Source organism: Arachis hypogaea, chromosome 18, assembly GCF_003086295.3.
Source record: "Arachis hypogaea cultivar Tifrunner chromosome 18, arahy.Tifrunner.gnm2.J5K5, whole genome shotgun sequence".
In the NCBI taxonomy this organism is placed as follows: Eukaryota; Viridiplantae; Streptophyta; class Magnoliopsida; order Fabales; family Fabaceae; genus Arachis; species Arachis hypogaea.
Genome location: NC_092053.1, coordinates 100861911 through 100887771, shown reverse-complemented (window position 1 = coordinate 100887771; position 25861 = coordinate 100861911). Strand labels below are relative to the sequence as shown.

Genomic DNA, 25861 nt, shown 5'->3' with positions numbered 1-25861 from the left:
AAGATCATGAACGTGCGTATAAAGTTTTCAGCACCATTACCAAGGAATGGAACCGTCACGATTTCTGCGCACCAAGTTTTTGGCGCCGTTGCCGGGGATTGTTCGAGTTTGGACAACTGACCGTTCATCCTGTTGCTCAGATTAGGTAATTTTATTTTAATTTTAAGCTTTTTATTTCCTATTTTAGAAAAAAAAATATTTTCTTTTTCGTTTTTCCCAATTAATTTTCGAAAAATACAAAAAATTTTACAAAATCATAAAATCAAAAATATTTTTTGTGTTTCTTGCTTGAGTCTAGAGTCAACTTTTAAGTTTGGTGTCAATTGCATCTTTTTAATTTTCTAAAAATTATTTTCGAAAATTTCATGCATTACATTCTTCATGATCTTCAAGTTGTTCTTGGCCAGTCTTCTTGTTTGATCTTCATATTTTCTTGTTTTGTGTCTTTTCTTGTTTTTCATATGCATTTTCAATTTGTTAATGTCTAAAGAATAAAAATTTTTAAGTTTGGTGTCTTTCATGTTTTCTTTTCCTGAAAATTTTTCAAAAATAAGTTCTTGGTGTTCATCTTGACATTCAAAGTGTTCTTGGTATTCATCTTGACATTCATAGTGTTCTTGCATGAATCACATGTTTTGATCCAAAATTTTCATGCATTGAGTCTTTGGGTTGTTTTTCTCTTTCATCATTAAAAATTCAAAAAATCAAAAAAATATCTTTCCCTTTTTCACTCATAATTTTCGAAAATTTGATTTGATTTAGTCAAAAAATTTTAAAATTTAGTTATTTCTTATGAGTCAAATCAAATTTTCAATTTAAAAATCTTATCTTTTTCAAATCTTTTTCAAAAATAAAATCTTTTTCATTTTTCTTTCATAATTTTCAAAACTTCCAAAATGATTTTCAAAAATCTTTTTCTTATTTTGTTTCATAATTTCAAAATCTTTACTAACAATTAATGTGATTGATTCAAAAATATTAAGTTTGTTACTTACCTAGTAAGAAAAGTTCAATCTTTAAACTCTAGAATCATATCTTTTTAGTTTCTTGTTCGTCAAGTAATCAACTTTAATTTTCAAAATCAAATCTTTTTAAATTTCTTTTTCAAATCTTTTTCAATCAATCTTATCTTTTTATTTCAATCACATCTTTTTCAAAATTTGATTTCAAAATTTTTTTTACTTCTTATCTTTTTCAAAATTTGATTTTCAAATCTTTTTCAATTAACCACTTAACTTTTTGTTTAATTCTTATCTTTTTCAAAACTGCCTAACTAACTCTCTACCTTTAATTTTCGAAAACCCCTTCCTCCTTTTTCAAAATTTCATTTTAATTAACTAATTGTTTTTAATTTTAATTTAATTCAATTTCAATTTTAATTTTCAAATTTTCAATTTAATTTTAAATATTATTTTTTTATTTTATTTAAATTTTCGAATTCTACTCTCTCTCATCTCCTTCTAATTATTTATTTATTTATTTATTAACACTTCTTTTCATCTCAAAATCCGAACCCTCTCTTCCTCTTGGTGTTCGAATTTCTCTTCTTTTCTTCTTATCTTCTTCTACTCACATAAAGGAATCTCTATACTGTGACATAGAGGATTCCATATTTTCTTTTGTGTTATCTTCTTTTTCATATGAGCAGGAACAAGGATAAGAACATTCTTGTTGAAGCTGATCCTGAACTTGAAAAGACTCTGAAGAGGAAGCTAAGGGAAGCCAAAGCACAACTCTCTGGAGAAAATCTGACAGAAATTTTTGAAAAAGAAGAAAACATGGCCGAAAATAACAACAATGCAAGGAAGATGCTTGGTGACTTTACTGCACCTAATTCCAATTTACATAGAAGGAGCATCTCAATTCCTGCCATTGGAGCAAACAACTTTGAGTTAAACCTCAATTAGTTTCTCTGATGCAACAGAACTGCAAGTTTCATGGACTTCCATCTGAAGATCCTTTTCAGTTCTTAACTGAATTCTTACAGATCTGTGATACTGTTAAGACCAATGGGGTTGATCCCGAGGTCTACAGGCTTATGCTTTTCCCATTTGCTGTAAGAGACAGAGCTAGGATTTAGTTGGACTCTCAACCTAAAGACAGCCTGAACTCTTGGGATAAGCTGGTCACGACTTTCTTAGCCAAGTTCTTTCCTCCTCAAAAGCTTAGCAAGCTTAGAGTGGATGTTCAAACCTTTAGACAAAAGGAAGGTGAATCCCTCTATGAAGCTTGGGAGAGATACAAGGAACTGACCAAAAGGTGTCCTTCTGACATGTTTTCAGAATGGACCATCCTAGATACCTTCTATGATGGTCTGTCTGAACTATCTAAGATGTCATTGGACCATTCTGCAGGTGGATCCATTTACCTAAAGAAAACGCCTACAGAAGCTCAAGAACTCATTGACATGGTTGCAAATAACCAGTTCATGTACACTTCTGAAAGGAATCCTGTGAATAATGGGACGCCTATGAGAAAGGGAGTTCTTGAAATTTATACTCTGAATGCCATATTGGCTCAGAATAAAATATTGACTCAGCAAGTCAATATGATCTCTCAAAGTCTAAATGGATTGAAGGAATCATCCAACAGTACTAAAGAGGCATCTTCTGAAGAAGAATCTTATGATCCTGAGAACCCTGCAATAGCAGAGGTGAATTACATGGGTGAACCCTATGGAAACACCTATAATCCCTCATGGAGAAATCATCCAAATTTCTTATGGAAGGATCAACAAAAGCCTCAACAAGGATTTAACAATGGTGGAAGAAACAGGTTTAGCAATAGCAAGCCTTTTCCATCATCCACTCAACAACAGACAGAGAGCTCTGAGCAGAATCCATCTAGCTTAGCAAATATAGTCTCTGATCTATCTAAGGCCACTGTAAGTTTCAGGAATGAGAAACGGTCCTCCATTAGGACTTTGGAGGCACAAGTGGGCCAGCTGAGTAAAAGAGTCACTGAAACTCCTCCTAGTACTCTCCCAAGCAATACAGAAGAGAATCCAAAAAGAGAGTGCAAAGCCATTGATTTAACCATCATGGCCGAACCTACAAGGGAGGAGGAGGACGTAAATCCCAGTGAGAAAGACCTCCTGGGACGTCCAGTGATCAACAAGGATTTTTCCTTTGAGGAACCAAAGGAATCTGAGGCTCATCTAGAGACCATAGAGATTCCATTAAACCTTCTTCTGCCATTCATGAGCTCTGATGAGTATTCTTCTTCTGAAGAGAATGAAGATGTCACTGAAGAGCAAGTTGCCAAGTACCTTGGTGCAATCATGAAGCTAAATGCCAAATTATTTATTAATGAGACTTGGGAAGATGAACCTCCCTTGCTCATCAATGAACTAAGTGATCTGGATCAACTGAGATTGCCTCAGAAGAAATAGGATCCTGAAAAGTTCTTAATACCTTGTACCATAGGCACCATGACCTTTGAGAAGGCTCTATGTGACCTTGGATCAGGGATAAACCTCATGCCACTCTCTTTAATGGAGAAACTGGGAATCTTTGAGGTACAAGCTGCCAGAATCTCATTAGAGATGGCAGACAACTCAAGAAAACAGGCTTATGGACAAGTAGAGGACGTGTTAGTAAAGGTTGAAGGCCTTTACATCCCTGCTGATTTCATTATTCTGGATACTGGGAAGGATGAGGATGAATCCATCATCCTTGGAAGACCCTTCCTAGCCACAGCAAGTGCTGTGATTGATGTGGACAGAGGAGAATTGATCCTTCAACTGAATGAGGACAACCTTGTGTTTAAAACTCAAGGATCTCCTTCTGTAACCATTGAGAGGAAACATGAAAAGCTTCTCTCAATGCAGAGTCAACCAAAGCCCCCACAGTCAAACTCTAAGTTTGGTGTTGAGAGGTTCCAACCTTACTCTAAACATCTGTGAGGCTCTATGAGAGCTCACTGTCAAGCTATTGACATTAAAGAAGCGCTTGTTGGGAGGCAACCCAATGTTATTTAATAAATTTTATTTTATTTTCTCTTTGTTATTTTATGTTTTCTTTAGGTTGATGATCATGTGGAGTCACAAAAACTACTGAAAAATCAGAAACAGAATGAAAAACAGCATTGAAAACAACACACCCTGGAGGAAGAGCTTACTGGCGTTTAAACGCTAGTAAGGAGCATCTGGCTGGCGTTTAACGCCAGAACAGAGCATGAAACTGGCGTTAAATGCCAGAAAGAAGCAGCAATATGGCGTTTAAACGCCAGGATTACACCCAGAGGAAAGCTGGCGTTAAACGCCAGAAAAAAGCATGGAGCTGGCGTTTAACGCCAGAAACAAGCATGGAAGTGGCGTTAAACGCCAGAATTGCATGTATAGGGCATTTTACACGTCTAAAGGGTACAGGGATAAAAAATCCTTGATACCTCAGGATCTGTGGACCCCACAGGATCCCCACCTAACCCTATTCTCTCCTTTTCACACCTTTTCATAACTCTCTTCCCCAAATACCCTTCACCAATCACTTCAATCACTCTTTCCCATCACCCCCTCACCACTCACATCCATCTTCTCTTCCCCATAAACCCCACCTACCTTCAAATTCAAAATATTTTCCCTCCCAAACCCAACTCTAAATGGCCAAACCCTAAATCCCTCCCCACTTCTATATAAACCCCTCATTCCTTCTTCTATTTCACACAACACAACCCTCTCTTCTTCCACTTGGCCGAAACCTACTCTCTCTCCCTCTCCTCCATTTCTCTTCTTCTTCTACTTTTTTCTTTTTTCTTTTGCTTGGGAACGAGCAAACATTTTAAGTTTGGTGTGGTAAAAGCATTGCTTTTTATTTTTGCATAACCATTTATGGCACCTAAGGCCAGAGAAACCTCTAGAAAGAGGAAAGGGAAGGCAATTGCTTCCACCTCTGAGTCATGGGAGATGGAGAGATTCATCTCAAAGGTCCATCAAGACCACTTCTATGAAGTTGTAGCCAAGAAGAAAGTGATCCCTGAGGTTCCTTTCAAGCTCAAAAGGAATGAGTATCCGAAGATCCGACTTGAGATCCAAAGAAGAGGTTGGGAAGTTCTCACCAACCCCATTCAACAAGTCAGGATCCTAATGGTTCAAGAGTTCTATGCAAACGCATGGATCACAAGGAACCATGATCAAAGTGTGAACCCAAATCCAAAGCATTGGCTTACCATGGTTTGGGGGAAATACTTAGATTTCAGTTCGGAAAATGTAAGGCTGGCGTTCAACTTGCCAATGATGGAAGAGAACGCACGCCCCTACACAAGAAGGGTCAACTTTGATCAAAGGTTAGACCAAGTCCTCATAGACATATGTGAGGAAGGAGCTCAATGGAAAATTGACTCAAGAGGCAAGCCGGTTCAACTAAGAAGGCATGACCTCAAACCAGTGGCTAGGGGATGGCTAGAGTTCATTCAACGCTCAATCATTCCTACTAGTAATCGGTCTGAAGTTACTATAGACCGGGCCATCATGATCTATAGTATCATGATTGGAGAGGAGGTGGAAGTTCATGAGATTATACCTCAAGAACTTTACAAGGTGGCTGACAAGTCGTCCACTTGGGCAAGGTTAGCCTTTCCTCACCTCATATGCCACCTCTGCAATTTAGCTGGAATTGACATAGAGGGAGACATCCTCATTGAAGAGGATAAGCCCATCACTAAGAAAAGGATGGAGAAAATAAGAGATCATGGACCTCAACATGAGCATGAGGAGATTCCTCACCATGAAATCCCTGAGATGCCTCAGGGGATGCACTTTCCTCCACAGAATTATTGGGAACAAATCAACACTTCCCTAGGAGAATTAAGTTTCAACATGGGACAACTAAGGGTGGAGCACCAAGAGCACTCCATCATCCTCCATGAAATTAGAGAAGATCAAAGAGCTATGAGGGAGGAGCAAGGACGATAAGGAAGAGACATAGAGGAGCTCAAGAGCACCATTGGTTCTTCAAGAAGAGGAAGACGCCACCCTCACTAAGGTGGACTCATTCCTTAATCTCCTTGTTTATTTGTTTTCCTGTTTTTCAATTTTTGAGCTTTATGTTTATTTATATTTGTGTCTTATTACATGATCATTAGTGTCTAAGTGTATATGCCTTAAAGCTATGAATATGAATCCACCACCTCTCTTGAATGAAAACTATTTTAATTACAAAAGAACAAGAAGTACATGGTTTCGAATTCATCCTTGAAACTAGTTTAATTATTTTGATGTGGTGGTAACACTTTTTGTTTTCTGAATGAATGCTTGAACAGTGCATATGTCTTTTGAAGTTGTTGTTTATGAATGTTAAATATGTTGGCTCTTGAAAGAATGATGAAAAGGAGACATGTTATTTGATAATCTAAAAAATAATAAAAATGATTCTTGAAGCAAGAAAAAGCAGTGAATACAAAAGCTTGCGAAAAAAAAAAAAGAAAAAGAAAAAATAGCGAAAAAAAAGAGAAAAAGAAAAAGCAAGCAGAAAAAGCCAAAAGCTCTTAAAACCAAAAGGCAAGAGCAAAAATCCAATAGCCCTTAAAACCAAAAGGCAAGGGTAATAAAAAGGATCCAAGGCTTTGAGCATCAGTGGATAGGAGGGCCTAAAGGAATAAAATCCTGGCCTAAGTGTAACACCCTAACTACCAAAGCTCACACTTCCGGCTGCGCGACTCTGATAGCTCGGACATTACGACAACACTTATAATATTTAATACTAAAATATGAGCCTGTTTAAAACTTTAAACCGCAATACCGCTCCCAAAGATACTTACGTTCGATAACGTACATCCATAAATACCATACAACTTACAACAACTCATAAAGAGTACATCCATATATATACACATATATATATATAAATAATATTACAAGCATTAGACAATACAATTCCTATCCCTCTTACAAAATATCTCAAGATAAAGGCGAGGTTACAATAAACCATAATCTAAAGCAATACAGAGCATTTCAACAACTAAATAAACTCTTCGTGACTTCTGTGCCATATCCTGAAAGGGGAAAAATGTAGGGGGGGTGAGAACATCATCCTCGAAAGGGTTCTCAGTAGAGGATTTTTGGGAATTACTGTAATAGGATATGTGAAGATAAGCCGTACCAGTGATTAATAACCTTCTTATGCCTCTTTTCAAAAACAACAGTTTTCAATAAAAGTAAAGTCGAAAATCCTTTCTGAAAGAGGAACCATTCAATTCTCAAAAACTCAAAAGCCTTTCAAAAAGGTTTACCATGCTGAACCAAATTAGCATTTCACACTTTTTCAAATCAGAAACACAAAACCGAAACCAATCATCGGTCCATCTCAATTCAACCACGGTCCTAGGCCCAAACAATCCAACCAACAACCAATCACCACAATCCAACAGGGTCCCAGATGCAAACACAGATAGGAAGTTCAAGCACAAACAAATAGTTATTACAGGTAGAACAGTTAGCAATTAATCACATAGGCAAACCAAGTATAATATGCACACCCAACCAATGTCACATAAATGCATATGATGCATGCCTGTCCCTAATGGCTGATGATATCATCCGTCGGTCACCAAGCCAACCCGACGTGTTCGGTAGCTAACTCAGGCACAGTCTCTCTGTTGCGCATTAATATCATTAGAAGGAATATGTGCCCTGTCACCATTAGAGGGTATCTGCGCCCTGTCGCCATTAGAGGGTATCTGCGCCCTGTCGCCATTAGAGGGTATCTGCGCCCTGTCGCCATTAGAGGGTATCGGTGCCCTGTCACCCTTACAACCAGAGAGAAAACACAAACATATTCACATACAACATTCATCTCAGCCATCCGACTCACGGTTCAATCCAGAACCAGCCAATTTATCAATAAATACAGCCCTTCGGCTTAAACTCGTAATTCATAATCAGCCATACGGCCCACAACTCATTCGGTAATCAGCCATAGTTCAATAGCATATACAGCCTTTCCGGCTTATAACAAAATAGCACTTCCACCATTCAACATTATCAAATTCATCAATCGGTATTTAAGCCATAAATCACTTTTCTCAATTCATTCACTTTGAAATCAAGTTTCAACTATTTTCAGCCTTGGCTTTAAAGATCTCATTACTCAAATTATCTCAAGCTCATAAGCCACTTTTACTCAAGGAAAGTTCCCTTTTTAAAACAAGCCACTCTCGGCTTCCTCTTTCCAAAACTTCCAAAACCATGGAAAGTTAAAGATTCCCTTTGAAACATTCAAAACCACCCATCCAACAATGGGATTTTTGTAACAAAAGTTCCTTGGCAAGGTCCCAAGTCCTTAGGGGAGAATAGCATAACTCATTTCGCCAAATTCATTTAAAATCATTAAAACCTTGGCTTTCCAATTTGAGTAATAAAATAGGATCTAAACCAAACCGAGTCACGTAATCATTTACTTCTTTCAAGCCGTTTCCTTTACTTAGGAAAAACCAAATTCAATCCCCCATGATAATTTCTAAGGCGTTTCAACTGTTTAAAATTGTTTTAGTCTTGCAAGAATTCGGAATTCAAAGAGTACTTAAAACCTTTCTCAAAACATTTCAAAATGAAACTTGTCAATAGACATTTAGGTTCTTTCAACGTCATTGAAACTCCTCTAATTGAAACCCTCAAGTCAAATTCAAAGGCATTGCCCTTGTCACATTTAAAACAGATTTAAAACATAAGTTTCATCTAAATAACTTTCTCCTGAAAGAGATACAATGCCTTTCTTAAGAAGCAAGACTAAATCACAATTTCCTCTTTAATAATTCATTTCAAAAGCATGAATCATCCTTTTCTTGATAATTCAAATAAAATAGTAACTCATCATTTTTCCAAACAACATTTCAATAAAGACTTGGATTTTATAGAAATTCCGGCAGCATCTCCCCTAAAACTTGGACTTTGCCACCCGGTTCGGGTCCCAACAAAACCATTCCACAATCCTTTTCCAACAGCCCAAAATCCAAAATCAATTCAAAGGCAAGCCAAAATCCAACAGTCAATCTCAATACTATATTTCAAGAAAACCGTTTCAAAATCAAATCATTATCAGCCGAATAAACTCATTTCTAAAGTTTCAAGGAAACGGTTTAGTAACAACCATGTATCAAAAACCAGATCATTTAAAGCAAGCCAGGTTGAATTCAAGGGTGGATTCTATTTTTCACATTCTCAAGAAAATTAACTCAAACCAATTCTCAACGGATTAAACGCGATCTCAAAGCTTTAAAAGAATCAACTTGAAAAGCATTCCATTTCACAAAACCACACAATTCAACCAACAGACGTTCATAATCAACCAAGGCAAATCAAACCATACATAAGGCCGATACAATCACCAAATACACATTCTCTCACATCAGTATCCATATGTAATAATTCCAACATATAAGAATATAGTTTTTGGAAAGCGCCCCTACCTCAAAACGCAATTTCATAACCCAAACGCCTCACAGAGTCCTTTCCGCCTCAACCCGAACTGACGGCAACCAAAACCTCAGCTCCCAGCCACTTTTGCAATAACCATAGCAACACTAATCGTAACATATAATAATCAGGACCCGACTCCACGTTACCAAAATTCATATTCATTAACCAAACACAACGAAATACTAACGCGAGGCTTTCCGAAACATACTTACTTACCAAAACGAAGAAGGAACGGCTGAACCGAACAGCGGCGGTCTCTGAACCGGTTCGGCGGCAGCCCGGTAGCCACCTCAAACGACAGCGGCGACCGGACTCTGGCGTTGGTAACTGAAACCCACATACAGAGGCGATAAAGCTTCCGGAATCTTAAACGAATGAAAACCAAGTTCAAAGCCCTTACCGGTAGAGTTTTCCAGCGATGGCAGAAGTAGCCAGAAGCTCCGGCGGTGGCTCCGGTGGCCTCAGAACTCCGGCGATAGTATCAGAAGCGCCAGCTAAGCACCGCGGAGCAGCAGGTTGGTGGTGGCAGAGGTAGGTGGTAGTGAAAGGCAGTGCCGAAGGTAGGCTTCTCCTCCATCGCGTTCTGGCCCTCCGGCGATGTGGTGTACGGCGCCGGCATGCAGGGCGATGGCAACGACCCCCATTCACGGCAGCGACGGTGACAGCGGCGGCTTCAACCTCCCGCGCGCGTCCTTTCTGCTTTGTCTGTGGCTATGGGTCGTGCTCCCTTCAGTTCGCAGGTCTGCCTCCGACGCAGCGCAAGGATGATCGGCGACGGCACGAGCTCCTCGCGCGACAAATCGGCGGCAACTTTACGGTCGGCGGCGACGCGGTTAGGCCGCAGCAGCAACGCGCGGTGGCTTCTGCAGTAGCTCCTCGCGAGCGCTCTCCCCTCTCTCCTCCATCGAGGGTGACAACGACGGCACTAGCGGCGAGGAAGACGATCGGCACGGTGATGGCTCGGCGGCTACGTCGCCCTCCTCCCCTCTCGGATATGTTCTTCGCTCTCTCATCCTCTCCGGTACAACACGGCGGCGCGGCGGCAGTGACGCCCGCCGGCGCCGTCCTTCATCTCTCCTCAGATCGGTAGTCCCTTTCCCCTTCTCTCCGTTTTCTGCTTCTGCCTCTTTCCTTTCATGGAAGAAGAAGAATGAAATCGTGTGTGCTACTGTTAGAAGGGAGGGATGCAGCAGTTGTGAGGAAACCGGGTCATGGGTTAGGGTTTCATTTTCAAAAATTAGGGTTAGGGTTACTTTTGTAATTTCAAATAAAAATAGGGATATTATAGTAATTAGAAATAAATTCTAATCCATTAATAATAATGTATAAAAATACTATTTACTCATCAATTTCATAAATTATTTTCAATAAAATGTCCCCACCAAATAATTAGAAATAATATACTTATTTTCTTCATTTTCCAAAACAGTAATATCAATATTCTAACATATTAATTATTTAGTCCAAAATCATATAAAAATCCTTTTTATTTCACAACTACCAACTATATGATTTAAATATAGAAAATAATCTAATAATTGTAAAATTGGATAATAACCATAACTTATCTCAAATTCAATAAATCAAAACTTGCCTTAATTATCTTTAATAAAATAATTTCTGAAAATTAAGGCTATAAATAACTATATGATTTGAGACTTGATCATAAAAAGACTTTTCAAAGATTCTGGGTCTTACACTAAGCGGCTAAACCAAGCTGTCCCTAACCATGTGCTTGTGGCGTGAAGGTGTCAAGTGAAAACTTGAGACTGAGCGGTTAAAGTCAAGATCCAAATCAAAAAGAAGAGTGTGCTTAAGAACCCTGGACACCTCTAATTGGGGATTTTAGCAAAGCTGAGTCACAATCTGAAAAGGTTCACCCAGTTATGTGTCTGTGGCATTTATGTATCCGGTGGTAATACTGGAAAACAAAGTGCTTAGGGCCACGGCCAAGACTCATAAAGTAGCTGTGTTCAAGAATCAACATACTGAAACAGGAGAATCAATAACACTATCTGAATTCTAAGTTCCTATAGATGCCAATCATTCCGAACTTCAATGGATAAAGTGAGATGCCAAAACTATTCAAGAGGCAAAAAGATACAAGTCCCGCTCATTTAATTGGAGCTATGTTTCATTGATAGTTTGGAATTTATAGTATATCCTCTTCTTTTTATCCTATTTGATTTTCAGTTGCTTGGGGACAAGCAACAATTTAAGTTTGGTGTTGTGATGAGCGGATAATTTATACGCTTTTTGGCATTGTTTTTACATAGTTTTCAGTATGATTTAATTATGTTCTAACTCAATTCTAACTTAATTTCAACTTATCCCTTCAATTTTCTGCCTTTCTCTAATCCTCCAAAATTCTGGTGGGACTGCCCTCGTCACTCCTCTGCCAGACATGGGCCCCCTCAGCTACACAGACAAATAATGCAGACAAAAAAAAAACACAAATAGAATGTAGTTACAACAAGAAAATTATATAGCAAGAAAGCAAAGATATACAAATAGGCAAACCCAAGTAATGCAAATTCAAACAAGACAAATCGATGCATATGATGCATGCCTTTCCTATTGGTCATCAGCTCATGTATTGGTTATATCGCCAGAACTTGACACATTCGGCAGCTAACTTGGATATCGTCTCTCTGACATGCCTCCACATTCTTAAGATATAGTGTCTGTCACACTCTCGGGATATAGTGCCCGGCACACTCAAGGGATATAGTGCCCGTCGCATTTCCTGGGATAAAGTGTTCCCACACTCTTGGGATATAGTGCCCGACACGCTCTTGGGATATAGTGCCCGCCACACTCATGGGATATAGTGCCCGACTCACTTTCCAGGGTAAAGTGCTCCCACACTCTTGGGATATAGCGCCCGCCACGCTCTTGGGATATAGTGCCTGTCACACTTTACAGACAGAGAGAAAACATACATATTCACATTATCAATCATTCCTCAATCATGTCTCATAATCACATTCATTCATTCATATCTGTTTTAATATTTCGAACTTCCTCAATTAATCAATCATAGCCACAGTCACTGTCTACCAGGGATATAGTGCCCAATACACTCTTGGGATATAGTTCCTGTCACACTCTCCAATAACACTCACTATTTATCATTACCACCCTTATACCCTCTCTTGTACATTCACAATTTTATCAATTCATATCTCAATTCAATCTCAAGTTCATTATTTATCATTATCATAACATAACTCTCTAGTTTAACAGAACTATGAAATGTGAGATATAATCTTTAGAATTTGAACATAATAATACCATGTTTGATTTACCAGGTTCGATTTGTAGCACCCTACCACACAGAGTCTTATACTTAAGTCATTAAATAGAGGTAGTGAGGTATTACGACATCTAAAAGTGAAATTATACATATAGTATAAGTGAAAAAGGGGTTTATCTAGGAGCCTTTTTAAGAAAAGTTAAAAACAAGGCGTTAAATAGAAACATGCATTGTTTAACGCCTTGTTTTTAACTTTTCTTAAATAGGCTCCTAGATAAACCCATTTTTCACTTATACTATATATATAATTTCACTTTTAGAGGTTGTAATACCTCACCACCTCTGTTTTATGACTTAAGCATAAGACTTTGTGTGGTAGGTGTTACAAATCGAACCTGAAAAATCAAACATGGTATTTATTATGTTCAAATTCTAAAGATTATATCTCACATTTCATAGTTCTGTTAAACTAGAGAGTTATGTTATCCTATATGAATGTGCATTAGTTAATATCAACCGCTCTAAACTCTGAAGCTTTGATCAACTTAATTAGTGAAAGAAATAAAGAATGAGGCCTCATTTTTTGTATAAGTTTTTGTTATGTTGACACTCACTATAGGAAATGTACCTTTTTTTGGATATGTCCAGTTGATTTGACACAATGCAAACCATAATACTTTGTCACATTGTATTTTGATAGGTTCAAAAATGAGTGTAGCAGGCAGGAAGCATTCTCAAGAGAGCCTGTAACGAAATCCGGCATAACAATATCAGATAACATCATGCTTTCCTGGCATGTTTTATAAGAAATTAATTGAAAGTATACCATGACAAGATTGAACTCATTTTTACTTCAGCTTTCTTCATTGTCTTAGTCATGTAGCGGTCGTCATTCGTCAAGTAAAAGAGGCTTCCACTTTTTCTAGGGGAGCAAAGTTCGCGAAGAGCTTCATTTCCGCATATGGATAACATGTAATCAACTGGATCCACCTTGAATAGCTTCCTAAGAGCCTTGAGATTAGAGTGAGATGCACAAGTTAGTATAAATCAAGAGTATTCTTTATTCCAAAATTACACTTTTGTTGAAGAACTGTACAATGTGGATAAATAACTTTGTGGCAACAACAAATTAAGAGAGCTGACCTAAAAACTACTGGACAGTAATCCTTCTACTTAAATTTGGGTGATGGATGCAGTGGCGTGTACTTGGATCCTTCAGGTGGAAATCTTGTCCACACTTTCTCCTTTGGATCAAAAGCTGAAGGCTTCAGATCAAGTGATGTTGATGGAGCAGGTCTTGCAACAGAATGCCTATGAAATAACCCAAAGAAAATCAGGCAACAGTTAAAACACAGTAATCAAATAGTTCAAAAGTCATACAAATAATCTAATTGATGTACCTTATTCCTAGTTGTAAATTAAGCATGAGCTCATAATTTTTGGCTTTAACTTTCTGTTAATCTTTCTTGTCCACCATTTTTGCTGCTCTAAATTAGACCTCACTTAGACACTTACTGGCATCATCCAAGAAAATGATTTCCACTTCAATATACCCTCTTTTTTATATATTTTTTGGTCAATTTTGTCCAACACAAATGTATTTTAACCAAACAGAAAAAATAAGTTATGTGCAATATCAAATTAGCAGTATTAGTAGTCCCAATAAGGGATCCAGAATGATGAGCGGATAATTTATACGCTTTTTGGCATTGTTTTTAGTATGTTTTTAGTAGGATCTAGTTACTTTTAGGGATGTTTTCATTAGTTTTTATGTTAAATTCACATTTCTGGACTTTACTATGAGTTTGTGTGTTTTTCTGTGATTTCAGGTATTTTCTGGCTGAAATTGAGGGACTTGAGCAGAAATCAGATTCAAAGGTTGAAGAAGGACTGCTGATGCTGTTGGATTCTGACCTCCATGCACTCAAAATGGATTTTCTGGAGCTACAGAACTCAAAATGGCGCACTTCCAATTGCGTTGAAAAGTGGACATCCAGGGCTTTCCAGAAATATAATAGTCTATACTTTGGCCAAAAATAGACGACGCAAAATGGCATTCAACGCCAGCTCTCTGCCCAATTCTGGCGTCCAGCGCCAGAAAAGGATCCAAAACCAGAGTTGAACGCCCAAACTGGCACAAAAGCTGGCGTTCAACTCCAAGAAGGACCTCTACACATGCAACACTCAAGCTCAGCCCAAGCACACACCAAGTGGGCCCCGGAAGTGGATTTATGCATCAATTACTTACTTCTATAAACCCTAGTAGCTAGTTTATTATAAATAGGACCTTTTACTATTGTATTAGACATCTTTGGTCTCAGTTTTAATCCATTGTTCATCTTAGGAGACTATTGATCACGTTTTAGGGGGCTGGCCATCTCGGCCATGCCTGGACCTTTCACTTATGTATTTTTAACGGTAGAGTTTCTACACTCCATAGATTAAGGTGTGGAGCTCTGCTGTTCCTCAAAGATTAATGCAAAGTACTACTGTTTTCTATTCAATTCATCTTATTTCGCTTCTAAGATATTCATTCGCTCTTCAACCTGAATGTGATGAACGTGACAATCATCATCATTCCCTATGAACGTATGCCTGACAACCACTCCCATTCTACCTTCGACTGAATGAGTATCTCTTAGATCTCCTAATCAGAATCTTCGTGGTGTAAGCTAGAATGATGGCGGCATTCAAGAGAATCTGGAAGGTCTAAACCTTGTCTGTGGTATTCCGAGTAGGATTCAATGATTGAATGACTGTGACGAGCTCCAAACTCGCGATTGCTGGGCGTAGTGACAAACGCAAAAGGATAGTAAATCCTATTCCAGCATGATCGAGAACCGACAGATGAATAGCCGTGCCGTGACACGGTGCGTTGACCATTTTCACTGAGAGGATAAGATGAAGCCATTGACAAGGGTGATGCCTCCAGACGATTAGCCGTGCCGTGACAGGGCATTTGGATCATTTTCCCGAGAGAAGACCGAAAGTAGCCATTGACAATGGTGATGTATCACATAAAGCCAGCCATGGAAATGAGTAAGACTGATTGGATGAAGATAGCAGGAAAGCAGAGGTTCAGAGGAACGAAAAGCATCTCCATTCGCTTATCTGAAATTCCTGCCAATGATTTACATAAGTACCTCTATCCCTATTCTATTATTTATTTTCGAAAACCCATTACTATTTTATATCCACCTGACTGAGATTTACAAGGTGACCATAGCTTGCTTCATACCAACAATCTCCGTGGGATTCGACCCTTACTCACGTAAGGTATTACTTGGACGACCCAGTGCACTTGCTGGTTAGTTGTGCGAAGTTGTGAACCATGGTATTGGCATCATGTTTTTGGCGCCATTACCAGGGAAAGAAAGAGCGATGAATTTTACATAATTAAAGTGTAATCACAATTTCTGCGCACCAAGTTTTTGGCGCCGTTGCCGGGGATTGTTTGAGTTTGGACAACTGACGATTCATCTTGTTGCTCAGATTAGGTAATTTTTTTGTTTTATTTTTCAAAAAAAATGTTTTCAAAATTCTTTCAAAAAATTTTTTCTTGTGTTTTCGAAAAAAATTTTATTCAAAATTTTTAAAGAATGAATTCTAGTGTTTCATGAAGCATGTGAAGCCTGGCTGGCTGTAAAGCCATGTCTAAATTCTTTTGGACTGAGGCTTGCAATTTGTTATCAAGAGCAAGCTAGTTGTTGTTAATCCACCTGCTGCTGTTCCTGATTTACATGCTGTAGCTTGGCTGGCCATTGGCCATGTCTAGTGTTTTGGACCGGAGCTTTCATTGAAAGCTTGGCTGGCTAGCGAGCCATGTCTAATTCCTGGACTGAAGCTTTAGACTAAGAATGCAAGATTCCTGGAATTCATATTAAAAATTTTGGAATCCTTATTTTTCTTTTTCATAATAATTTTCGAAAAAAAAATACAAAAAAATTAGAAAATCATAAAAATCAAAAATATTTTTTGTGTTTCTTGTTTGAGTCTTGAGTCATATCATAAGTTTGGTGTCACTTGCATATGCATCTTGCATTTTTCGAAAATTCATGCATTCATAGTGTTCATCATGATCTTCAAGTTGTTCTTGGTAAGTCTTCTTATTTGATCTTGATCATTTCATGTTTTGTGTCTTTTCTTGTTTTTCATATGCATTCTTGAATTCTTAGTGTCTAAGCATTAAAGAATTCTAAGTTTGGTGTCTTGCATGTTTTCTTTGCATTAAAAATTTTTCAAAAATGTGTTCTTGATGTTCATCATGATCTTCATAGTGTTCTTGGTGTTCATCTTGACATTCATAGCATTCTTGCATGCATCACATGTTTTGATCTAAAATTCTCATGCATTGCATCATTTTTCTTGTTTTTCTCTCTCATCATTAAAAAAATTAAAAAATTAAAAAAATATCTTCCCATTTTTCTCTTAAAATTTCGAAAATTTGGATTGACTTTTTCAAAAATTTTTAAAATTTAGTTGTTTTTATGAGTCAAATCAAATTTTCAATTTAAAAATCTCATCTTTTTCAAAATCTTTTTCAAAAATCAAATCTTTTTCAAATTTATTTTATTTTCGAAAATTCCAAAAATATTTTTCAAAAATCTTTTTCTTATTTTTATATCAAATTTTCGAAAATAACAATAACAATTAATGTTCTGATTCAAAAATTTCAAGTTTGTTACTTCCTTGTTAAGAAAGATTCAAACTTTAAGTTCTAGAATCATATCTTGTGATTTCTTGTGAATCAAGTCATTAATTGTGATTTTAAAAATTCAAATCTTTTTCAAAAACTAATTTCTATCATATCTTTTCAAAAATATCTTCTTATCTTATCCTTTTCAAAAATTTGATTTCAAAATATCTTTTCTAACTTCCTAACTTCTTATCTTTTCAAAATTTGTTTTAACTAACTAACTAACTTTTTGTTTGTTTCTTATCTTTTTCAAAACCACCTAACTAACTCTCTCTCTAATTTTCGAAAATATCTTCCCTCTTTTTCAAAAATCTCTTTTTAATTAACTAATTATTTTAATTTTTAAATCTTAATTTTCGAAAATTACTAACATTTTTCAAAAACTATTTTCAAAAATCACTAACTCTTTTTCAAAAATTATTTTCGAAAATTCCTTCTCTCTCATCCCCTTCTATTTATTTATTCATCTACTAACATCTCTTCCTCACACCACCAAAAATCTGAACCCTCTCTTTCTCTGAGTTCAGATTTTTTCTTCTTTTCTTCTACTAACACAAGGACCTCTATACTGTGGTATAAAGGATCCATATTATTATTATTTTTTTTTCTGTGCCCTCTTCTTTGTCATATGAGCAAGAGCAAGGACAATAATATTCTTGTTGATGCAGATCCAGAACCTGAAAGGACTCTGAAGAGAAAACTAAGAGAAGCTAAAATACAACAATCCAGAGATAACCTTTCAGAAATTTTCGAACAGGAAGAGGAGATGGCAGCCGAAAATAATAATAATGCAACGAGAATGCTTGGTGACTTTACTGCACCTAATTCCAATTTACATGGAAGAAGCATCTCCATTCCTGCCATTGGAGCAAACAACTTTGAGCTGAAACCTCAATTAGTTTCTCTGATGCAGCAGAACTGCAAGTTTCATGGACTTCCATCTGAAGATCCTTTTCAGTTCTTAACTGAATTCTTGCAGATATGTGATACTGTTAAGACTAATGGAGAAGATCCTGAAGTCTACAGGCTCATGCTTTTCCCTTTTGCTGTAAGAGACAGAGCTAGAGTGTGGTTGGACTCTCAACCCAGAGATAGCCTGAACTCTTGGGATAAGCTGGTCAAGGCTTTCTTAGCCAAGTTCTTTCCTCCTCAAAAGCTGAGCAAGCTTAGAGTGGATGTTCAAACCTTCAGACAGAAAGAAGGTGAATCCCTCTATGAAGCTTGGGAGAGATACAAAGGACTGACCAAAAAGTGTCCTTCTGACATGCTTTCAGAATGGACCATCCTGGATATATTCTATGATGGTCTGTCTGAGTTATCTAAGATGTCATTGGATACCTCTGCAGGTGGATCCATTCACCTGAAGAAAACGCCTGCAGAAGCTCAAGAACTCATTGACATGGTTGCAAATAACCAGTTCATGTACACTTCTGAAAGGAATCCTGTGAATAATGGGACGCCTATGAAGAAGGGAGTTCTTGAGGTTGATACTCTGAATGCCATATTGGCTCAGAACAAAATATTGACTCAGCAAGTCAATATGATTTCTCAGAGTCTGAATGGAATGCAAGCTGCATCCAACAGTACTCAAGAGGCATCTTCTGAAGAAGAAGCTTATGATCCTGAGAACCCTGCAATAGCAGAGGTGAATTACTTAGGTGAACCTTATGGAAACACCTATAACTCATCATGGAAAAATCATCCAAATTTCTCATGGAAGGATCAAAAGCCTCAACAAGGCTTTAATAATGGTGGAAGAAACAAGTTTAACAATAATAAACCTTTTTCATCATCCACTCAGCAACAGACAGAGAACTCTGAACAAAATACTTCTAATTTAGCAAACTTAGTCTCTGATCTATCTAAGGCCACTGTAAGTTTCATGAATGAAACAAGGTCTTCTATTAGAAATTTGGAAGCACAAGTGGGCCAGCTGAGTAAGAAGATCACTAAAATCCCTCCTAGTACTCTCTCAAGTAATACAGAAGAAAATCCAAAAGGAGAGTGCAAGGCCATTGACATAACCAAAATGGCCGAACCCAATGAGGGAGAGGAGGACGTGAATCCCAAGGAGGAAGACCTCCTGGGACGTCCAGTGGTCAATAAGGAGCTTCCCTCTAAGGAACCAAAGGACTCTGAGGCTCATCTAGAGACCATAGAGATTCCATTGAACCTCCTTATGCCATTCATGAGCTCTGATGAGTTTTCCTCTTCTGAAGAGAATGAGGATGTTACTGAAGAGCAAACTGCCAAGTTTCTTGGTGCAATCATGAAGCTAAATGCCAAATTATTTGGCATTGATACTTGGGAAATTGAACCTCCCTTGTTCATCAATGAACTAAGTGATCTGGATCAACTGACATTGCCTCATAAGAGACAGGATCCTGGAAAGTTCATAATACCTTGTACTATAGGCACCATGACCTTTAAGGCTCTGTGTGACCTTGGTTCAGGAATAAACCTCATGCCCCTCTCTGTAATAGAGAAACTGGGAATCTATGGGGTGCAAGCTGCTAAAATCTCATTAGAGATGGCAGACAATTCAAGAAAACAGGCTTATGGACAAGTAGAGGATGTGTTAGTAAAGGTTGAAGGCCTTTACATCCCTGCTGATTTCATAGTCCTGGATACTAGAAAGGAAGAGGATGAATCCATCATCCTAGGAAGGCCTTTCCTAGCCACAGCAAGAGCTGTGATTGATGTGGACAGAGGAGAATTGATCCTTCAATTAAATAAGGACAACCTTGTGTTTACAACTCAAAGATCTCTCTCTGCATCCATGGAGAGGAAGCAGAAAAAACTTCTCTCAAAGCAGAGTCAACCAAAGCCCCCACAGTCAAACTCTAAGTTTGGTGTTGGGAGGCCACAACCAAACTCTAAGTTTGGTGTTGAACTCCCACATCCAAACTCTAAGTTTGGTGTTGGAGAGTCTCAACAATGCTCTGAACATCTGTGAGGCTCCATGAGAGCCCACTGTCAAGCTATTGACATTAAAGAAGCGCTTGTTGGGAGGCAACCCAATGTTTATTTATCAAATTTTGTTTTTGTTTTTCATGTTTTCTTAGGTTCATGATCATGTGGAGTCACAAAATAAAGAGAAAAATTGAAAACGGAATAAAAAATAGCAGAAGAAAAATCACACCCTGGAGGAAGCATCTACCTAGCGTTCAACGCTAGAACAGAGCATGGTTCTGGCGCTGAACGCCCAAAATGGGCAGTGTCTGGGCGCTGAACGCCCAAAATGGGCACCAACCTGGCGCTGAACGCCCAGAGTTGTGTGCAAGGGCATTTTGCATGCCTAAATTGGTGCAGGGATGTAAATTCCTTGACACCTCAAGATCTGTGGACCTCACAGGATCATCTCAGGATCTGTGGACCCCACAGGATCATCTCAGGATCTGTGGACCCCACAGGATCCCCACCTACCTCCACTCACTTCTTCTCACCCCTCTTTCACACAATCCCATTAACACTCTTCCCCAAAACCCTTCACCAATCACCTCAATCTCTCTTCCCCATCACCTCTTCACCACTCACATCCATCCACTCTTCCCCATAAACCTACCTCATAAACTCCACCTACCTTCAAAATTCAAAACCAATTTCCCACCCAAACCCACCCATATGGCCGAAACCTTTCCCCCCCTCCCTTCCCTATATAAAGCCCTTCATTCTTCATCAAATTCACACAACACACCCCTCTACACCCTTCTTGGCCGAAACACTTCCCACTCTCCCTCTCCTCAATTTCTTCTTCTTCTTCATCTATTATTTCTTTTATTGCTCGAGGGCGAGCAATATTCTAAGTTTGGTGTGGTAAAAGCATAAGCTTTTTGTTTTTCCATTACCATTGATGGCACCTAAGACCGGAGAATCCTCTAGAAAGGGGAAAGGGAAGACAAAAGCTTCCACATCCGAGTCATGGGAGATGGAAAGATTCATCTACAAAGCCCATCAAGACCACTTCTATGATGTTGTGGCCAAGAAGAAGGTGATCCCTGAGGTCCCTTTCAAACTCAAAAGAAATGAGTATCCGGAGATCCGACATGAAATTCAAAGAAGAGGTTGGAAAGTTCTAACAAATCCCATCCAACAAGTCGGCATCCTAATGGTTCAAGAGTTCTATGCCAATGCATGGATCACCAAGAACCATGATCAAAGTAAGAACCTGGATCCAAAGAACTATGTTACAATGGTTCGGGGGAAATACTTGGATTTTAGTCCGGAAAATGTGAGGTTGGCGTTCAACTTGCCAAACATGGAAGAGAACGCACGCCCCTACACAAGGAGAGTCAACTTTGATCAAAGGTTAGACCAAGTCCTTATGGACATATGTGTAGAAGGAGCTCAATGGAAGATTGACTCCAAAGGCAAGCCGGTTCAACTAAGAAGATTGGACCTCAAGCCTGTAGCTAGAGGATGGTTGGAGTTCATTCAATGCTCAATCATTCCCACTAGCAACCGGTCTGAAGTTACTATAGACCGGGCCATCATGATCCATAGCATCATGATTGGAGAAGAGGTGGAAGTTCATGAGATTATACCTCAAGAACTCTACAAGGTGGCTGACAAGTCCTCCACTATGGCAAGGTTAGCCTTTCCTCACCTCATTTGCCACCTATGCAATTCGGCTGGGATTGACATAGAGGGAGATATCCTCATCAAAGAGGACAAGCCCATCACTAAGAAAAAGATGGAGCAAGCAAGAGAGCCCATTCATGGAGCTCAAAAGGCGTATGAAGCTCATCACCATGAGATCCCGGAGATGCCTCAAATGCACTTTCCTCCACAAAACTATTAGGAGCAAATCAACACCTCCCTAGGAGAATTAAGTTCCAATATGGGACAACTAAGGGTGGAACATCAAGAGCACTCCATCATGCTTCATGAAATAAGAGAAGATCAAAAAGCAATGAGGGAGGAGCAACAAAGACAAGGAAGAGACATAGAAGAGCTCAAGGACATCATTGGTTCCTCAAGAAGGAAACGCCACCATAACTAAGGTGGATTCATTCCTTGTTCTTATTTCTTCTGTTTTTCGTTTTCTATATTATGTGCTTATCTATGTTTGTGTCTTCATTACATGATCATTAGTAGTTAGTAACTTTGTCTTAAAGTTATGAATGTCCTATGAATCCATCACCTCTCTTAAATGAAAAATGTTTTAATTCAAAAGAACAAGAAGTACATGAGTTTCGAATTTATCCTTGAACTTAGTTTAATTATATTGATGTGGTGACAATGCTTCTTGTTTTCTGAATGAATGCTTGAACAGTGCATATGTCTTTTGAAGTTGTTGTTTAAGAATTTTAAATATGTTGGCTCTTGAAAGAATGATGACTAGGAGACATGTTATTTGATAATTTGAAAAATCATAAAAATGATTCTTGAAGCAAGAAAAAGCAGCAAAGAACAAAGCTTGCAGAAAAAAAAAATAGGCGAAAAAAAATAGAAAGAAAAAGAAAAAGCAAGCAGAAAAAGCCAAAAGCTCTTAAAACCAAGAGGCAAGAGCAAAAAGCCAATAACCCTTAAAACTAAAAGGCAAGGGCAAAGAAAAAGGATCCCAAGGCTTTGAGCATCAGTGGATAGGAGGGCCTAAAGGAATAAAATCCTGGTCTAAGCGGCTAAACCAAGCTGTCCCTAACCATGTGCTTGTGGCGTGTAGGTGTCAAGTGAAAACTTGAGATTGAGCGGTTAAAGTCAAGGTCCAAAGCAAAAAAAGAGTGTGCTTAAGAACCCTGGACACCTCTAATTGGGGACTTTAGCAAAGCTGAGTCACAATCTGAAAAGGTTCACCCAATTATGTGTCTGTGGCATTTATGTATCCGGTGGTAATATTGGAAAACAAAGTGCTTAAGGCCACGACCAAGACTCATAAAATAGCTGTGTTCAAGAATCATCATACTGAACTAGGAGAATCAATAACATTATCTGAACTCTAAGTTCCTATAGATGCCAATCATTCTAAACCTCAATGGATAAAGTGAGATGCCAAAACTATTCAAGAGGCAAAAAGCTATAAGTCCCGCTCATTTGATTGGAGCTATGTTTCATTGATAGTTTGGAATTTATTGTATATTCTCTTCTTTTTATCCTATTTGATTTTCAGTTGCTTGGGGACAAGCAACAATTTAAGTTTGGTGTTGTGATGAGCGGATAATTTATACACTTTTTGGCATTGTTTTTAGTATGTTTTTAGTATGATCTAGTTACTTTTAGGGATGTTTTCATTAGTTTTTATGTTAAATTCACATTTCTGGACTTTACTATGAGTTTGTGTGTTTTTCTGTGATTTCAGGTATTTTTTGGCTGAAATTGAGGGACTTGAGCAGAAATCAGATTCAGAGGTTGAAGAAGGACTGCTGATGCTGTTGGATTCTGACCTCCCTGCACTCAAAATATATTTTCTGGAGCTACAGAACTCAAAATGGTGCGCTTCCAATTGCGTTGGAAAGTAGACATCCAGGGCTTTCCAGAAATATATAATAATCCATACTTTGGCCAAGAATAGACGACACAAACTGGCGTTCAACGCCAGCTCTCTGCCCAATTCTGGCGTCCAGCGCCAGAAAAGGATCCAAAACCAAAGTTGAACGCCCAAACTGGCAAAAAAGCTGGCGTTCAACTCCAAGAAGGACCTCTACATGTGCAACACTCAAGCTCAGCCCAAGCACACACCAAGTGGGCCCCGGAAGTGGATATATGCATCAATTACTTACTTCTGTAAACCCTAGTAGCTAGTCTATTATAAATAGGACCTTTTACTATTGTATTAGACATCTTTGGTCTCAGTTTTAATCCATTGTTCATCTTAGGAGACTATTGATCACGTTTTAGGGGGCTGGCCATCTCGGCCATGCCTGGACCTTTCACTTATGTATTTTTAACGGTAGAGTTTCTACACTCCATAGATTAAGGTGTGGAGCTCTGCTGTTCCTCAAAGATTAATGCAAAGTACTACTGTTTTCTATTCAATTCATCTTATTTCGCTTCTAAGATATTCATTCGCTCTTCAACCTGAATGTGATGAACGTGACAATCATCATCATTCCCTATGAACGCGTGCCTAACAACCACTCCCGTTCTACCTTCGACTGAATGAGTATCTCTTAGATCTCCTAATCGGAATCTTCGTGGTGTAAGCTAGAATGATGGCGGCATTCAAGAGAATCCGGAAGGTGTAAACCTTGTCTGTGGTATTCCGAGTAAGATTCAATGATTGAATGACTGTGACAAGCTCCAAACTCGCGATTGCTGGGCATAGTGACAGACGCAAAAGGATAGTAAATCCTATTCCAGCATGATCGAGAACCGACAGATGAATAGCCGTGCCATGACAGGGTGCGTTGACCATTTTCACTGAGAGGATAAGATGAAGCCATTGACAAGGGTGATGCCTCCAGACGATTAGCCGTGCCGTGACAGGGCATTTGGATAATTTTCCCGAGAGAAGACCGAAAGTAGCCATTGACAATGGTGATGTATCACATAAAGCCAGCCATGGAAAGGAGTAAGACTGATTGGATGAAGATAGCAGGAAAGCAGAGGTTCAGAGGAACGAAAAGCATCTCCATTCGCTTATCTGAAATTCCTGCCAATGATTTACATAAGTACCTCTATCCCTATTCTATTATTTATTTTCGAAAACCCATTACTATTTTATATCCACCTGACTGAGATTTACAAGGTGACCATAGCTTGCTTCATACCAACAATCTCCGTGGGATTCGACCCTTACTCGCGTAAGGTATTACTTGGATGACCCAGTGCACTTGCTGGTTAGTTGTGCGAAGTTGTGAACCATGGTATTGGCATCATGTTTTTGGCGCCATTACCAGGGAAAGAAAGAGCGATGAATTTTACATAATTAAAGTGTAATCACAATTTCTGCGCACCACAGAACTTCTTATTAATTCCTACAACAGATACAGCTGATGAAAACCCTAAATCAACTAATAATTATAAATCAAATTAATTATTAAGTAAAGATTAAAGAAGATTGAAGGTGCAAGAAGCTAACTGAACAAGAGAATTGGAATTCACCAGACCGTGGGATGAGCAAAGGATGGAACTGGCGAGAAGACGACGGGGTAGCGAGAAGACGATGGCGCAAGCAACAACTCAGGTGACGAGAGGATAAACCAAAGGCTAGACAACGTGAGGTAGAGTGACAGTGAAAACACACGATTGTGGCTCCGATTTACGAATTGTGAGATCGATGAGGCGGAGCGAGAGATCGGAGAGGCGGAACAAGAGATGATTGAGGAAGAGCAAGAGGTGGTTTCACATCATGAGAGTTAGAGTGAGAACGATTGTGAGCGGTTTTTGCGAGGTGGTTTCACCACATAAGGGTTTCGATTTTGAGAGCTATCTGAGAATAGGTAACGATTTTTGTAAGTTTTTTAAAAATTTAATGGAATTTGCTAACGTTTGAATATGAATGTTGCCTAAAATTTAATTTCATGATAATTACTAACATTTTAATAAATGTTAACAA

At 38.5% G+C, this 25861-nt stretch overlaps 2 non-coding genes across 2 annotated transcripts; both read right to left on the bottom strand.

The window, feature by feature from the left end:
- Positions 1-2170: 2170 nt before the first annotated feature.
- LOC112774895 (small nucleolar RNA R71) lies at positions 2171-2274 on the bottom strand. The gene has a single exon (XR_003189350.1). It is a non-coding gene; the product is annotated as a small nucleolar RNA R71 (small nucleolar RNA).
- A 16252-nt stretch (positions 2275-18526) lies between these two features.
- On the bottom strand, positions 18527-18634 carry LOC112774745 (small nucleolar RNA R71). The gene has a single exon (XR_003189208.1). It is a non-coding gene; the product is annotated as a small nucleolar RNA R71 (small nucleolar RNA).
- Between the last annotated feature and the right edge of the window lie 7227 nt (positions 18635-25861).